At 48.1% G+C, this 15,365-nt stretch overlaps 1 protein-coding gene across 2 annotated transcripts in view; it reads right to left on the bottom strand.

Annotated features, from left to right (window-relative positions):
* The window catches only part of ROCK1 (Rho associated coiled-coil containing protein kinase 1), a 523,306-nt gene that overhangs the window by 371,030 nt on the left and 136,911 nt on the right, over positions 1–15,365 (bottom strand). The window lies entirely within an intron of this gene.

Below are 15,365 nucleotides of genomic sequence, written 5' to 3'. Positions count from 1 at the left end.
ATCCTGTGTTAGATCACAGTGTTACTGGGACAGTTGCAAGTGAATACGGTACAGCTGCGAAATATCGGGTTGTGTGAAAAAATGACATCCAAGATGCAGCGGAAACAGAGTGAGAAGCCGAAGGCGGCTGAAGCCCACAAAATGGCGACTACGGAGGACGAAGGCCCGAGCTCCATATGTTCCGCGTGGGTGTCCGAAATCAGCACAGAGGTCACGCAGGCGCTAAATCAATCGCTGGACCAGAAGTTCCAAAAGATTACAGATAAGCTTGAAATTACGGATAACAAAATGGAAGCGCTTAAAGGCGAATTCTCTACTTCGTGTCAAAGAATATCAGATCTGGAGGACCGAGTGCAGAAAATGGATACCGAGAAGGACGAGCTGCAAGTATGGGTCAAAGATCTAGAAAATAAACTGGACGATTTAGAAAAACGCTCCAGACGAGCAAATCTTCGTCTGGTAGGCATACCTGAAACTATTACAAAGGTGGAGCTGCGGCCGTTTTTGGAAGACTGGCTCAAGAACACGCTCCAGATACAATCTAAAGCAGGACCACTGAGGATTGAACGGGCCCACAGGTTAGGCCCGAAAAGAAATGGAGACGCGAAACCCAGAGTGGTCATATTTAAATTGCTGAACTATGTCCACAAGATGGAGATTTTGTGAGAAATCAGGGCGAAAGGCCCATTGAAGTATGAGAATAAAAATATATTATGCTTCCAGGATTTCTCAACCAGAGTCTCGCAGCTGCATAAGGCGTACTCACCGATGTGCTCTGCTCTGCACCAAAGGCAGGTTCAGTTCGCACTATTATATCCGGCCCGACTGAAAGTCTTCTCGGAAGAAAACCACCTTCTTTGAGACCCCAGAAGCAGCGCAGGAATTTTTGGGCCAACATCCATCAGTGTCACGGGGAGCGGCTGATTGATCGGAGAAGCCAGAGGCACGAACAGAACAGCAGTGCAGCACGGGGAGGATGGCACGGCGGACAGTATTTGGCTGATAGAAATATAAAGCAAACTTGATAGACTCCGCTTCAGACCGAAGAGACCAATATATATTTTTCAAAGGTCTATCTTTACATTTTGTCTTTAAGCACCCGGGCTGGAGCCTTCTGGAATTACAATTATATAGAGGGAGGCCCAAATGGGAGGTGTGAGCTGCGGAAGAAAAGCAGAGAGCAGCTCACAGCCCGGGAGCACACACAATAATTTCATCATAACTGGAGACGATGGACAGATGGACGCTGTAGCGATAATATAGACTTGTTTAGAACAAAGTTATGTGCTTTGAGTATCAACAATTATAAGGTTTGGACTGTGTGTGCCTGGCAGATTGATTTAACCGCAAGTACCATGGGCCCCTTCCTTGCATCCGGGGACCAATTGGTTCATGCGGCAATAATGATAAGAGAAGTATGAGTGATTGTGATGATGTACGAATGAGGGGGGGGGGGGAGGAAGGAGAGAGACCAGGGGAAGTGATTATAATGTAAGGGGACCCTGGGGGAATAAGCGGTAAAGGAGCGACTGATTGCGGAAAACTGAGTGTCTAAATAAATGGGTTGATTGGATAAAGGCCTTGGAGACATTATGTTATACAGTGTAAGGATTGGCTGGGCGGCGGATGCAATCAACGGTCATGTATGCTTGAAGTGAAGGGTAACAGACAATTGGGATATGTGTTGTCTGTTACATAACACCGGTAAAGTTACAAAATGCAAAGGCATAGCGATGTATACCAGGGATGCTTTCATGAAAAGGGGTGAGGGGAGCATATCTCTCGAGGTGACCGGATAGGAGATGCCTGTGGGAAGGCAAACCTCATGTGAGGGCTGGTGGTTGGGAGGTGGGGATAGTGCTGGGCAGACTTATACGGTCTGTGCCAGAGCCGGTGGTGGGAGGCAGGGCTGGTGGTTGGGAGGCGGGGATAGTTCTGGGCAGACTTATACGGTCTGTGCCCTGAAAAAGACAGGTAGAAATCAAGGTAAGGTATACACAAAAAATGGCACATGTGAGTTTATCTTGTTGGGCAGACTGGGTGGACCGTGCAGGTCTTTTTCTGCCGTCATCTACTATGTTACTATGTTTAGGGAGGTAAAGGATAAAAGGGGGGAGTTTTGGGAAGGGGGAGGGATTTCAGGGGAGGGTGGAGAGGGCAGGAGGGAAGGGAAGGCTATGTGTTCTCTGAAGAGGGGCAAGTTAGGGTGGACTTTGAGACAGGGAGAGGAAATGGATTATGTGCAGGAATTCAGGGAGGTAACAGGGGGAGAGCTGGAGACTGGGCCGACTCTCCAGACAATGGACAAAGGGGACCGCGAGATTAAGTGGAACCTGAAAGGGGAAGGATGAATTCATTAAGGTTTGTCTCATGGAATGTGGGAGGGATAACATCACCGATTAAACGACAAAAAGTTTTACAAATGTTGGACAGACAGAAAGCAGATATAGTTTTCTTACAGGAGACCCACCTGTCATCTTCGTAACATGCTAAGTTTCGGAGATGGTGGGTGGGATCTTTGGTGGAGGCTCCAGCTCAAAACCGTAAGGCAGGGGTAATGATATTATTTCGGAAAACACTGGATGTTCAGATCAAAGGCTGCTGGCGAGCAACAGATGGCAGATATAGCCAAATTACTAATCAATCAACATGCATTTCTGCTGGCTAACATTTATGCACCAAATACATACAATCATAAATTTTTTCGGTCGCTGGTCCAGGCTCTTGCCCACCATGAAGGGGTCTAGATGATTATGGGAGGAGATCTAAATTCAGTTCATGACCCTAGCCTGAATACTTCAAAAGGCCAGAGGGCGGATGGGGGGGGGGGACATCAAAGAAAGGGATCCCACTGCTGTGCGAGGCCTTAGATCTGGTGGATGTGTGGCGTCTGCTCCACCCAAGTGATAGGGATTATACCCATATTTCCAGAGCCCACTCATCGCAGGCACGCAACTATTGGCTCATCTCTAGATCTCGCTTTACTAGAGTCCAAGACGCGGAGATAGGGCCCTATGGGGTTTCGGACCGCGCTTATGTCTGGTGGTCTATGCGGGTCAACCTGGACAGGGGCAGCGGTATCACTGGCAATTTCCAACTTACTTGGTGCATGATAAGGAATTTGGGGAACACCTTGGGAAACAATGGAAAGAATATCAGGCACATAATGCAGCACATCGCGATGATCCCATACTCTTTTGGAGCACTGCTAAGGCGGTGCTCCTAGGGGGGTAATAATAGCATATACGAGTTATAAGAAAAGGATGAGAGATAGATTTTACGGCTAAGTGAACAAGTGGGAGAAGCCAGGAAACAGTGGGCTATTAGGCCCACATCACAAAATAAGATCACTTTAATGGCTATCCAGGCGGCCCTGAATACTTTGTTGAATGCTAGAGCAGTAAAATCGATGCAGTATTACAAATACCAACTATATCTGCATGGCAATAAACAGGGGAGATTGCTGGCCGGGCTGGTAAAGAGGAAAACTGGGAAACAGAGAATTTTGCAACTTAAGAACCCTGGGGGGGAGGTAGTACGCACAGATGCTGAGATAGCTGCCACCTTTCGAACATACTATCAGGAGCTCTACACATGTCCCTCGGAAGATAGTTTGGAGAGTAGAGCTTATCTAGAAGGACGTACTACTACTACTACTATTTAGCATTTCTATAGCGCTACAAAGCGTACGCAGCGCTGCACAAACATAGAAGAAAGACAGTCCCTGCTCAAAGAGCTTACAATCTAATAGACAAAAAAATAAATAAAGTAAGCAAATCAAATCAATTAATGTGAACGGGAAGGAAGAGAGGAGGGTAGGTGGAGGCGAGTGGTTACAAGTGGCTACGAGTCAAAAGCAATGTTAAAGAGGTGGACATACATTTCCGACCTTGCGGGAATCGCACCGAAATAGGTTAAATCAACGCATTACAGAAGATGAAGTGCTACAGGTGATACAGCAAGGGGCTTTGTGTAAGGCACCGGGCCCTGACGGTTTTAGATATGAATTTTATAAAATTCTTGGTCATCAGATTGTCTTGCCCTTGACGGCCCAGTTTAATAAATTTATAGAGAATGGAGGTTTGTCTGACTGTTTGAAAGAAGCCAGGGTGGTGGTGTTGCTAAAGCCGGGTCGAGATCCAGAAAGACCAGCTTCGTATAGACCCATTTCTTTGATTAATGTAGAGGCTAAGCTGTTCTCAAAACTTTTGGCAAATAGACTTGCGGTAATGTTGTCATCACTGATAGAAGAGAGTCAGGTAGGATTTGTTAAAGGGAGGACAATTGCCAAAAATATGAGGAAAATTTTAGCTTCCATGGATTGGGTAGAACAACATGGAACGCCTTCTCTGCTGATTAGTTTTGATGCAGAGAAGGCATTTGATAGAGTCAGCTGGGAATTCTTATTTGCAACTCTACAGGCCTATGGTTTTGAGGGCACTTGGGTACAGGCAGTGAAGGTTTTATATAAGGAGCCAAGGGCAGTAGTGTGGGTCAATGGGATGGTCTCAGAATCCATTGATTTGCAGAGGGGGACAAGGCAGGGTTGCCCGTTGTCCCCCTTGTTGTTTGTACTCAGTATCGATCCTTTGGTCCGGGAGATTATGTTGAACCCGGAGATTCAGGGAGCCAAAATGGGGACTCAACAATTTAAAATTTCAGCTTTTGCCGACGATTTGCTGGTTCATCTGACCAAACCCGGAGATTCCCTACCCGCGCTAATGGAGAGCTTTGTTGAATTTGGGGATTTCTCCGGGTTCAAGTTGAACTTGGACAAGTCAATGGCATTGCCGACTAGTGGCTCGATACGCAGACAGTGGGGATGACATTTCCCTTTGAAATGGGCTACACGCCATTTTAAATATCTAGGTATTAGCCTTCCATATAAAACGTTCTTGATACATGACTTGAATGTTAATCACTTGCTTGAACAGACAAAACAATCCTTATTGAGTTGGTCAATGTTGCCAGTTTCGCTTTACGGGCATATTCAACTATTTGGCATGATTCTGTTTCCCAGGTGGCTCTATATACTACAAACCTTACCGCTTAAACTTACTAAGAAAGAGTTGAGCGAAATATATCGCATGGTATCTCATTTTTGTTGGCAGGGGAAGAAACCAAGGACCCCATTTAAATATCTGATAGGATCTTGGTGGAAAGGAGGCTTAGGGGTACCGGATATACAAAGTTACAATTGGACATGTCTACTGCGGCATCTGGGGGATTGGGTGTTGGATATCCAAATCTACACACTTAGGGCGCTGGAGCAAGCTTTGTATGGTAATTGGAATATTCTGTCTTTGGTCCAGTGCAATAGGGCTCAGATCCCTGCGGAGCTAAGGCCTAGCTTCCTCTTGAAGTCGTTGAGGTTAACATGGAAATATCTGATACCTTTATTGAAAGGAAATGCACAGAGGTCAGACTTGACCCCATTGGTCGGCAATGTAGAATTCCTTCCAGGGAACGACAGTCTAGTTTTAAAAGATGGGCAAAAGCTGGGATCAAATATGTGGGGGATCTCTTGGATGGGGAAAGGAATTTCACATCTTGGGAGACGTTACTGAGGTCAGGAAAGGTAGAGGGAAGAGATATGTTTGCCTATAGACAGATACAGCATTATGTGAGTACCATGGATTTGAAAGACGAGGGATTTCCCCTTAGACAGAGATTATTAAACTTCTTTGAACCCATCCAGGACTGAGGGATTTCGGTGTCTGCCCTGCAGAGGGCAATGGAAGAGCTTCAAGTGACTCCGGAGAAAGGGGAACTACAATGTAAATGGACTTGGGATTTAGGTATTTCATGGGATACGTTCACTTTAGCCCAACTAATTAGAATGATACCACCGAGATTGGTGAGTGCAGAGTTACGGGAGTGTAATTTTCGCCTGCTGCACAGAGCTTATTTTACACAGGAACGACTGTTCAAAGCGGGAGGAATAGATTCCCCATTGTGTAAAAAATGTAAGACAGAAGTAAATTCTTTTGTGCATGCCTTTTGGGACTGTGCTATGATTCGGAAATTCTGGGTGGATATAACGGGCTATTTAGAAAGATTGGGTGGAAGGCCAATTAAGATGTCCCCAACGGGTTTATTATTGGATCGGTATGAGGACTTTGGACCGCAAAATAAGTACTTTAAATGGCTAATCCGGAAAGTCGGGATGTTGGGCAAAAGAGTTATTCTTGGGGCATGGACCAGCGACCTAGCTCCTTCATATTGGCAATGGAGGAACAAGCTGCATAGCTTAATGCTTTTAGAAGCACAATATGCTCGCCACACATTTAAACGAAAGCAACAATTTTTATTGGTTTGGGATGCATACATTCAATCCCTGTCCCACCGAGCTCGAAGTTTGGTGTTGAATTCTTTCTCGTAGAGACTGTACAGATAATCTGTTATGGAGATGGGAGTCCACAATGAATAAGAGATGACTTAAGAGCATTTGATCTGAAGGGAACATAGGGCCGAAGGGTAGATTTAGGGGAGGGAAGGGAGGAGAGGAGAGCACTATTCCAAAAGGGTAAGATTGGACAAGGTTCTTAGAAAGGGAAGGGGGAGGGATTGGATGAAGGAAAGGATAGGGGTAGGGTACACGGGGGGGGGGGGGGGTAACTGGGGGAAGGGGGGGAACGATGTCACAATAAGGGGGTACATTTTGAAGCAAGGGTGTATCACTTAGGATATGGTTATTGTTACAGTTTGGAGGTAGCTGTAATACCCCATGTTTGATTCAGTGCATTGCAAGTTTTCTACATCGAAGATGTGGTGGGAAGGGGGGGAGGAAAAGTTGTTAAAAGTTTGATGACTGTAAACAGCGAGGTATAACTGTTGAGTAACACAGACCTGTTATAGCATGGTATTACACTTGCTGAGTTGAAATGCACTTGTATTATTTTTATTCTGTCATCAATAAAAAACCGTTGAAACATAAATAAACATCTATAATTCCATTCCAGCATCCTGAATCTGTTTTTGAAGAGCCTGATCAAGTTCCCAATCCTTGTTTCTGGAGAGATACCAGTGCCAGAAATGGCATTTGATGCTGATGAGTCAGAGAAATTGAAACAAATCTCTGTAAACCTGGAAGATGTAATAGAGCACTTTGACAAATTGAAGAGTAGCAAATCGCTTGGATCGGATGGTATACATCGCAGAGTACTGACAGAACTGAAAAATGAACTTGCACAGCTATTGCTAGTAATATGTAATTTATCTTTAAAATCCATGCATGGTACTGGAAGATTGAATGGTGGCCAATGTAACGCCAGTTTTTAAAAAGGGTTCTAGAGGTGATCCGGGAAATTAAAGACCGGTGAGCCTGACGTCAGTGCCAGGCAAAATGGAAGAGTATTATAAAGAACAAATTTCAGAGCATATACATAAGCATGGATTAATGAGACAAATCCAACATGGATTCAGTCAAGGGAAATCTTGCCTCGTCAATCTACATTTCTTTGAGGGTGAATAAACATGTGGATAAAGGTGAGCCTGAGGAAATTCGAAAGTCATGGGATAAGAGGTAAAATCCTACTGTGGATCAAGAACTGATTAAAACACAGAAAACAGAGAGTAGGTTTAAATGGTAAGTATTCTCAATAGAGAACATAGGCATCCGGTACAAAAGATTTGGGGAAGCTAAGCCTCTCCAGCCACAAGCAGACCTGACAGGCCTCCCTACAGTAGCTGGCCCGGTGCCCCATGCAGCATAGCACAACAGGAAAGAGCAAGAACCCATTAGTAGAGCTCCTGCTGCCTGCGTGACCTTTCCGTTCCATTTGTGCCCCACCTCGGGCCCAAGGTGATAGCCAGCCCTGGGACTCCCATTTTCCTTCCCCCGATTCTCACACTGCAGTCTGAAGCGGCCTCCACACCAGCGATTATAACAGGCCTGCCTCGGGGACTCGGACCTCTCTCTATGATGAATGCAGCCTCCTCTGACGTAACTTCCTGCTTCTGCAAGGGCAGGAGGGACCCATCACAAGCAGAGGGCCAAGTCCATGAAGCAGGCCTGCTGTAATCGCTAGAGTCAGAGTACAGACCACTACCTGCAACACTGCACACCACAGCAGAAAGACTGATCCACTCTGAAGACGTGTTGAACTTCTTCTTTGGGGGAGGGAGAGAGAAGGAGCGGGACTAAGGGACAGACTGAAGCCAGGGGAGGAAAGGAGCAGGACTAAGAAGGAAAGACTGGAACAGGGGGGAGGAGGAGAGAAAAGGTAAGAAATAGGAGTAAGGCAGGGAGAGGGAAAAATTAGGGCATATCTGATAATTTTCTTTCCTTTAGTCGCAGCAGATGAATCCAGGAGCCGGTGGGTTGTATCCATTTACCAGCAGGTGGAGTAGAGAACACTGAAAGAAGGCAGTGACCCAGAGAGCCCAGGTCCTTCCCTCTTTAATATATCACACATTCCAAAACAGAGAAAAGCACATAGAATCCAAACTTTACTCACAACAAAAACACTCACTGAAACACAGTGAACCAACTCTAAGGCATGAAACATGGAACTCTTCTGCTTCTGGGCTCCTGAACCAAATATACACAGCATGAAACCAGGAAGGGACTGTGGATTCATCTGCTGCGACTAAAGGAAAGAAAATTATCAGGTAAGCCCTAATTTTTCCATCCTTAGCTTCAGGAGCAGATGAATCCAGGAACTGGTGGGATGTACCCAAGCAATCCCTAAACCAGGTGGGAAGCCGCAGCTCCTTGAGCCTATAATGCTTCACAAACAAGAGATGAGAAACCCAAGTAGCCGCCCGGCAGACTTCCAGAACTGAAAACAAAGTAGTTCCTGCCCAGGAAGAGGCCTGCGCCCTAATGGAATGCACCTTCAAAACTTCTGGGGGAGATTTTCCAGCCAGAATATAAGCAGAGATCATCGCTTCCCTAAGCCAGCGAGCAATGGTGGCCTTGGATGCCGGAAAACCTCTCCGCTGTCCCACCAAAAGAACAAAAAGATGATCTGAACAACGAAACTCGTTCGCCATCTGCAAATACTGCAACAGTACGCGCCTAACATCCAAACAACGCAGTTGCTGGAAGAAATCCGGGCAATCCTCCCTCTGGAAAGAAGGAAGAAACAGAGGCTGGCTAATATGAAATGGCGAAATCACCTTAAGCAGGAACGAAGGAACCGTCTGTATGGTAACTCCGGACTCCAAAAACTGCAAAAAAGGATCCCGACATGAGCGAGCCTGAAGCTCGAACACTCTAAGCGCATACGCCGTGGCTACCAAAAACACCGTCTTGAAAGTAAGATCTATAGGAGAGGCTTGCCGAATAGGTTCAAACGCGCCAACTGCAAGGCCCTCAGACCCAGCCCCAAACTCCAGGAAAGGCACGGGTTACACAATGGAGGACGAAGGTGCAAGGCCCCCCCCCCCACACACACAAAAAAACGCCCACATCCGGATGAGCTACCAATGACGAACCTGCCACATGTCCCCGAAAACACACTAGCGCTGCCACTTGAACCCGCAGAGAATTGTATGCGAGACCTTTCTTCAATCCCTCCTGCAAGAAGGCCAGCATTTGGGACACGGTCGCCTGAAAGGCCGACCAAGAATGGACTGCGCACCATGCCTCAAAAGTCCGCCACACTCGTGCATAAGCCGTACTCGTAGATCGCATGCGAGTGTGCAGCAAAATTGCAATGATTTGTCAGAATATCCCTTCTTCCTCAATTTTGCCTTCTCAAGAGCCAGGCCGTAAGACCAAAGCAGCAAGGATCCTCCATAACCACTGACCCTTGATGCAGGAGGTTTGGCAGCGGAGAAAGACGGAAGGGACAGTCTACTAGCATCTGTATCAAATCTGCATACCATGGACGTCACGGCCAGTCCTGCGCTATCAAAATCACCCAACCTGGGTGGCATTGAATTCGATGAAGAACCCGTCTGATCAAGGGCCACAAAAGGAAACACATAGAGAAGCGGGGACATAGTAACATATACATAGTAGATGACGGTAGAAAAAGACCTGCACGGTCCATCCAGTCTGCCCAAGTAATGTGCCACTTTTTTGTGTATACCTTACCTTGATTGGTACCTGTCTTTTTCAGGGCACAGACCGTACAAGTCTGCCCAGCACTATCCCCGTCTCCCACCATCGGCTCTGGCACAGACCGTATAAGTCTGCCCAGCACTATCCCCGCCTTCCAACCACCAGCCCCACCTCCCACTACCGGCTCTGTTATCCAATCTCGGCTAAGCTCCTGAGGATCCATTTCTTCTGAACAGGATTCCTTTATGTTTATCCCACGCATGTTTGAATTCCGTTACCGTTTTGATCTCCACCACCTCCCGCGGGAGGGCATTCCAAGCATCCACCACTCTCTCTGTGAAAAAATACTTCCTGACATTTTTCTTGAGTCTGCCCCCCTTCAATCTCATTTCATGTCCTCTCGTTCTACTGCCTTCGTATCTCCGGAAAAGGTTCATTTGCGGATTAATACCTTTCAAATATTTGAACGTCTGTATCATATCACTCCTGTTTCTCCTTTCCTCCAGGGTATACATGTTCAGGTCAGCAAGTCTCTCCTCGTACGTCTTGTATCGCAAATCCCATACCATTCTCGTAGCTTTTCTTTGCACCGCTTCGATTCTTTTTACATCCTTAGCAAGATACGGCCTCCAAAACTGAACACAATACTCCAGATGGGGCCTCACCAACGACTTATACAGGGGCATCAACACTCCCTTTCTTCTACTGGTCACACCTCTCTCTATACAGCCCAACAACCTTCTAGATACCTTCTAGCCACCAACTTGTCACACTGTTTCGTCGCCTTCAAATCCTCAGATATTTTCACCCCAAGATCTCTCTCCCTGTCCGTACCTATCAGACTCTCACTGCCTAACACATACGTCTCCCGTGGATTTCTATTCCCTAAGTGCATCACTTTGCATTTCTTGGCACTGAATTTTAATTGCCAAATGGCCACTGTTGCGCTAGGGCATCCAACCCTGCGATGCCAGGCTCCCTTCGTCTGCTGAAGAACTGTTCCACCTTGGCATTCTTGCTGGATGCCATGAGATCGATCCGAGGAGTGCCCCACTTGAGGCAAATTTGCTGAAACACTTCTGTCGCCAGTTCCCAGTCCACTGAATCTAGCGAATGGCGACTGAGAAAAATCGGCCTGTACATTGCTTACCCCGGCAATGTGTGACGCCAACACTAACAGAAGATGTTGCTCTACCCAAGACAGAATGGCTAGTGCCTCCGCGGCCAAGTGTCGGTTTTGAGTGTTGCCTTGACGGTTGATGTAGGCCACCGCTGTCGTATTGTCTGACAGCACTCGCATCCCTCCAGAATTGTGTGGAACGCCTGAAAGGCTTGCCGAACGGCCCTCAACTCCAAAAGGTTGATGGACCAACTCGATTCCAGCACTGTCCAAAGACCCTGAGCACAGTGGTGCAGGCAGTGCGCCCCCCATTGCAAATGACTAGCATCAGTGGTCACAAGAATCCATTGTGGGGTAGCAAGCAGCATCCCCCGCCGCAGATTGGCTTCGGAGAGCCACTAAGACATGCTGTTCCTGGCCTTCGGCTTCCAAGGAAGACGTTGCTGATATTCCTGAGACATCGGAGACCACCGACTGAGCATGTGAAATCTCGCCCATGGCACCACTTCCAAGGTATATGTTCAAAAAAAATCCGCAATCAAGTGGAGAACTCGAACGCCCCACGGGAAAACACAGATATAGGTAAAAAGTGAGATGTTTGACCACGGAAAAACAAATCCTGGAGACAATATCATAAAAACTTCTTTATTGAAGAAAAGACTCGACACAACTGTTGTGTTTCAGCCTACAGGCCTGCATCTGGAGTCTCCCGCTATGACGTAGCGTATATGAATCTGAAATGCCTGAAACACGATTTGGTCCGTGTGACATACCAAACGTAAAGTGATTGGCTATATTACAAAAGTGGTCTTGAAAACGACCTTTCGTGGTAAGCTTGTCCGTAGCGGGTCACTCACTCTGCTGCTCCCCAGTATCTCTCCACACTCGTCCTTCCCTACACTCCTTCCCGTGCACTCCGCTCCATGGATAAATCCTTCTTATCTGTTCCCTTCTCCACTACTGCCAACTCCAGACTTTGCGCCTTCTGTCTCGTTGCACCCTACGCCTGGAATAAACTTCCTGAGCCCCTACGTCTTGCCCCATCCTTGGCCACCTTTAAATCTAGACTGAAAGCCCACCTCTTTAACATTGCTTTTGACTCGTAACCACTCGCCTCCACCTACCCTCCTCTCCTCCTTCCTGTACACATTAATTGATTTGATTACTTTATTTTTTGTCTATTAGATTGTAAGCTCTTTGAGCAGGGACTGTCTTTCTTCTATGTTTGTGCAGCGCTGCGTACGCCTTGTTGCGCTATAGAAATGCTAAATAGTAGTAGTAGTAGTAGTAGTAGTATTACAAACCCCAGTAGCTCCAGCAGTCGAATAGTCATCCGCATGGACTGTAGAGCCCCTGCCTCCGAGGTGCTCTTCACCAGCCAATCGTCGAGATAAGGGAACACATGCACTTCCAGTCTGCGTAGCGATGCTGAGACAACTGCCAGACACTTTGTGAAGACCCTGGGCGCAGAAGTGAGGCCAAAGGGTAGTACACAGTACTGAAAGAGCCGAGTTCCCAACCGAAATCGAAGATACTGCCTGTGAGTTGGAAGTATCGAGATGTAAGTATAGGCATCCTTTAAGTCCAGAGAGCACAGTCAATCATTTTCCTGAATCATGGGAAGAAGAGTGCCCAGGGAAACCATCCTGAACTTTTCTCAGACTAGGAATTTGTTCAGGGCCCTTAGGTCTAGGATGGGATGCATCCCCCGTTTTCTTTTGCACAAGGAAGTACCTGGAATAGAATCCCAGCCCCTCTTCCCCTGGTGGAACGGGTTCGACCGCATTGGCCTTCAGAAGGGCGGAGAATTCCTCTGAAAGTACCTGCTTGTGCTGGGAACTGTAAGAATGAGCTCCCGGTGGTCAATTTGGAGGCTTGGATACCAGACTGAGAGTGTATCCTAACCGGACTATTTGAAGAACCCACCTGTCGGAGGTTATAAGAGGCCACCGTTGGTGAAAAAATATCAACCTCCCCCCGAAAGGCAAGCCGTCCGGCACGGACACTTTTTCTGAGGCTATGCTGCACTGGAGCCAGTCAAAAGCCCGTCCCTTGCTTTTGCTGGGGAGTCCTACGGGCCTTAGCCGCACGGCGTTGAAGAGAACGCACATGCTGGGACTGAGTCTGAACCGGCTGCCAAGAAGCAGGAGTGTACCTACGCCTATTATAGGAACAGGGAGCACTCTTCCTCCCTCCAAAAAAACCTCCTGGATGAGGAGATGGTAGCAGAAGACGCCCGGCGGGAGAGAGAATCCATAGCATCATGGTGCTTTTTGATCTGACCGACCATGTCCTCTACCTTCTCTCCAAAAAGATTATTCCCCCACCCCCCCCAAGAGGAACATCCGCCATTCGCTGCTGGGTCTTATGATCCAGGTCAGAGACATGCAGCCATGAGAGTCTGCGCATCACTAAACCCTGAGCAGCTACTCGGGATGCTATATCAAAAGTGTCGTAAGTCCCTCTGGCCAGGAATTTGCGACACGCCTTCTGCTGCCTGACCACCTGGTGAAAAGGTTCGGCGAGCTCCGGAGGAAGTGCTTCAACCAAACTAGACAATTGCCTCACCGAATTCCGCAAGTGGATGCTCGTATACAGCTGGTAAATTTGGATCTTGGCGGCGAGCATAGCGGCCTGATACGTTCTCCTCCCAAAAGAATCCAAGGTCCTAGACTCTCTGTCTGAGGGCGCCGAGGCATAGTCTCTAGTACTCTTGGCTCTTCTGAGAGCAGAGTCTACCACCATGGAATCGTGAGGAAGTTGGGCCTTCACCTCTCCATGGACTCTTTACTGGGACTTAGAATTTTTTGGGGACTACTGGGTTAGAAAGAGGGCACGACCAATTACGCATAAGTACTTCCCTGAGAGTATTATGCAGGGGGACCGTTGCAACCTCAGCAGGCGGAGAAGGATAATCCAAGACCTCGAGCATTTCAGCCCTGGGCTCATTCACAACCTCCATAGGGAATGGAATGTCCTTAGACATTTCTCGAATAAAGGATGAGAAAAAAAGACTCTCAGGTGGCGACATCCTACTTTCAATTGGCGGAGTAGGATCAGAGGGAGCCCCACACGACACTTCCTCCAAAAAGTACCTGGGGTCTTCCTCCTCTTCCCACGAGCGCTCATCGGTATCGGTCAAAAGCTCCCTAAGAGCAGCTCAAACCCGAGCCTATCTCAACGACCTCGTGGGGGGTGTCGAGAAGTCGACCCCTGCCTGGACTCCAGCGAAGCTTCCTCCACCGACATCAAGGGGGAATCGACCCGGGTGGCAGCTAACGCCGGTACCGAAAACGGGGAACCTCATCACAGGCAACAGTCCAGATGCCGCCTCCACAATCGGTACAGAAGGCGCAAGCACCCCTGAAACCGAAGCAGATTGGCACAGCAATCCCTCCAGAAGCTCTGGAAGAAGGGCCCTGATGCGTTCGTCAAGAGCTTCCATCAGAAAAGACTGGGGGGCCAATGCAGGAGTCGGTGCCAAATCTGAGGAAGTTCGAGAGCCGGTACCAGGCTGTCAGATGACCGACGCATCGGCACTTCTTGTATGGAGGGTGAGCAGTCCTCCCGGCGCTGACGCTTCTCGGGTGCCGACTGCCTCAGCTCCCCGGAGCTCTCAGTACTGTGCACGGAAGAAGAACGATGACGGTGCTTCTTCGCCTTCGCTCGACACCCATCATTGAGACTCCTCGGTACCGAAGAGGAGGATGTGGAATCCTCACGCCTCCTCGGGGCCGGGTCTGACGAAGGTCGGTCCCGGGGGGGCCTGCATAGCAGTAGGCCTCGAGATAGGTGGAGACCCACTCGATGCCTCGCTGCTCCCAGCGCGATGCGGTCATTCGGCAGCCATTACCTGCGCTCTCGATGTCGCTGCTTTCATCGACGTCGATGCCGCCAACCTCAGTACCGATGTCAATGCCGACTTCAAAGGACCGGACCAATCTGCAAAACGTTTTTCACGTTAAGCCTCCCGTGCCACTTAGGTCCGTTTCTTCAACAACAGGCACAACTTACAGGCAGCTGGCAGATGGTCGGGTACAAGGTAATGAAGACACCACGCGTGGGGGTCGGTTTTCGTTATGGTCCAGTTGCAGTGAGTACAACACTTGAAGCCACTGGGAGTCTTCGATGACATGGATGGGAAAATAGCGTCTGCGAAATTAAAAGGCTTGATGATGCACAAAAAAGGGAAAAAAAAAGACCCTGCCGAGCAGCCTAAAGGGCGGCCACGAC

This window comes from Microcaecilia unicolor, chromosome 1 (assembly GCF_901765095.1).
Source record: "Microcaecilia unicolor chromosome 1, aMicUni1.1, whole genome shotgun sequence".
Taxonomy (NCBI): domain Eukaryota; kingdom Metazoa; phylum Chordata; class Amphibia; order Gymnophiona; family Siphonopidae; genus Microcaecilia; species Microcaecilia unicolor.
This window is presented reverse-complemented; position numbering and strand designations above follow the sequence as displayed.